The sequence below is a fragment of the Austrofundulus limnaeus genome, unplaced genomic scaffold (genome assembly GCF_001266775.1).
Source record: "Austrofundulus limnaeus strain Quisiro unplaced genomic scaffold, Austrofundulus_limnaeus-1.0 Scaffold240, whole genome shotgun sequence".
Taxonomy (NCBI): Eukaryota; Metazoa; Chordata; class Actinopteri; order Cyprinodontiformes; family Rivulidae; genus Austrofundulus; species Austrofundulus limnaeus.
The window spans coordinates 524,163-526,434 of NW_013952642.1; the positions used below are offsets into that span (position 1 = coordinate 524,163).

General features: G+C 39.2%; 1 protein-coding gene across 2 annotated transcripts in view; it reads left to right on the plus strand.

Moving 5' to 3' along the window:
* The window catches only part of thsd7ba (thrombospondin, type I, domain containing 7Ba), a 193,635-nt gene that overhangs the window by 42,175 nt on the left and 149,188 nt on the right, over positions 1-2,272 (plus strand). For both annotated transcript variants that reach the window (XM_014020100.1, XM_014020101.1), the window contains exon 2: positions 1,263-1,588. The gene's annotated coding sequence lies outside the window, so the exon portion shown is untranslated. The remainder of the gene's footprint in view (positions 1-1,262; positions 1,589-2,272) is intronic.

Below are 2,272 nucleotides of genomic sequence, written 5' to 3' on the forward strand. Positions count from 1 at the left end.
TATTTGACCTGGTCAAAATAGCTTACTTCATTATCTGTATAAAAAGTAAGCATCTATGCTTTAAGAAAATWAAAACAAAGTGTTTCCAAGCTGAAGCATGGCTCATGAACATATAAAATATTTTGTCAGCCTCTTCATTGGTATTGCGACACCTTAGTCTTAAGTCTCATCATCCTCCCGAAATTCTAAGTTATGTTTAAATAAAGCTGACAGTTTTTTTTAATAAATGTATTATCATGCACAGGTGGCAAAACAGTGAACATGAAAATAAACAGCGAGYGAGGAATGTGTCGCGACTCTAATGGCGAAAGTTGAAGCTGAATATACATTTAATGAACTGTTTGTGCGCTTCTGAAACTGAAATGTTTGCAATTGATTGCTCCATCCACGACGGGTTGTTTTCTTTCATCTTATTTGTTGGCTTTTGTTTAGTCAGTTGCCAGCTGGAGGCGGAGAAGTGCTGCTGCAGAAACAAGCTAATTTGAGCAACAGCAGAAAGGCACCCAAAAAAAAAAGGACCTTAAGAGCTCGAGGTAATAAGTTCTGGGTCAATAGGATCTGTGGATTTCGGGGCCATGTAGAGTCAGGTCAGCAAAGAAGCTGAGCACAGAGCTGGGGTTGCTGAGAAAGTGGCTGTGGGTGGATGAGACACAAAGGCAGAGAGTGTTAATAAAATCAGATTCTTGCGGAMAAACTTTTTGAACTGTTTGACAAGTCATCATTGAATGCTGGAAAAAAAAAAAAGCAAAGACCCGAAGCTTCAGCCTTTGAACCTAACTAAAAGCAGTAAGCTTTTCTTTTTGAGGTAAAAATGACCAAGAAAACACTCAAACATTCTTTAGCCTGATGCACAAGTTTTGCTTCTGTTCCAATAACGCACCAGTTCAACATTTTAYAAGTATTTTAAGCATATTTTTACATGCACTGACAGTTTATATTTGAACCATGCACAAAGATGAAGAGCTGAATGAATAAGAGAACAGATGAGTGAATTGTAAATCACATCTTAGTCTTTTTTTTTTTTTTTTTTTTTTTTTTTTTTGCTGATGGTCTGAAAAATAAAGAACACCAAATTCAGGGTCATGTTGCTCAGCCTTGTTGCTCAGCCTCTCCGCATCTATCTTTCATGCTGTTTGTAGCAAAGAAGCTGATGCGAAACAAATTTCTTATCAACAATGTTGTCTTATGAACTGTCAGATTCTGCTGCTCTCCAGTCACGTATTTAAGTACTTTTCTTTGTTCATTTTTTTTCTCCTCTCCAGACTTTTTAAAGCTGCTCATACCGGCTGGACCATTTTGCAGAAGGTACTTCGGTGCGTGGGCGCTTGCCAGAGTTAGCACCTGGAAGGTGCCTCACTGCTGCAGGAGGTGTGACACAGTCCCCACCCACCACACACTGATTCACACACAAGATTAAGCCACCACATGATGCTGCAGGCAGAAGGCTTGGCACAGGTGATTTACCTTCCCTGTCAGACCTAACATCTTCGGACGCCTCCGCCGCTCAGCTCAACTCTCCCAGCCAGACTACTGAAAACCATCTGCTGACCACATCACCAAAGGGATGACTGGCAGTCATCTTGTGCAGGTACGGTGCATTTTGCATGTTTAACAAGGTTGTTTACTTAGAAATATTTTATAAAACAAGGCTGGTGTGAAGAGAGCTTGAAAGAAAGCCAACTGCCTATAGGGGATTGTGAAAACTGAGAAGTTTTTTTTAAATATTTCATCATTTTGTCCGCACATAAATAGTGTCTTCTATCTATCTATTAGGGGTGGGAATCTCTTWACTCTCTCACGATTCAATTCAAAATMGATTTTTCATTCAAAACTGATAATGTGAGCCCATTCGTCATGTTCCCAAAGTGCTTCTTCTTTAGTTTGCAAACCATTCACACCTTGCTCATGTCGAACTCAGACTCGTTCAGTAAAAAACCAAAATGAGCCCAAATGTTTGCATTCAATGAAAACAGGGCCAGCTGAATCTCTCCTTCCTCCATGTTTGTAGTTTCCTCTTTGTTGTGGTGCTTTCTGCACATTCATATGTTCCAGAAGCAACTACGTGATGACATCAGGACATCTCATGCAGTTTCAAAATGGAGGAATTRAATTTTCTTTATTTTTTTATTAATAAAAATCGATTTTGGGACATTTTAAATCAGTTTTGAATCTTTGTAAACGAGAATCACGATTCTGATGTAAAACGATTTTTTTGGTGCACCCCTACTAACTAACTAACTAACTAACCAACCAACCAACCAACCAACCAACC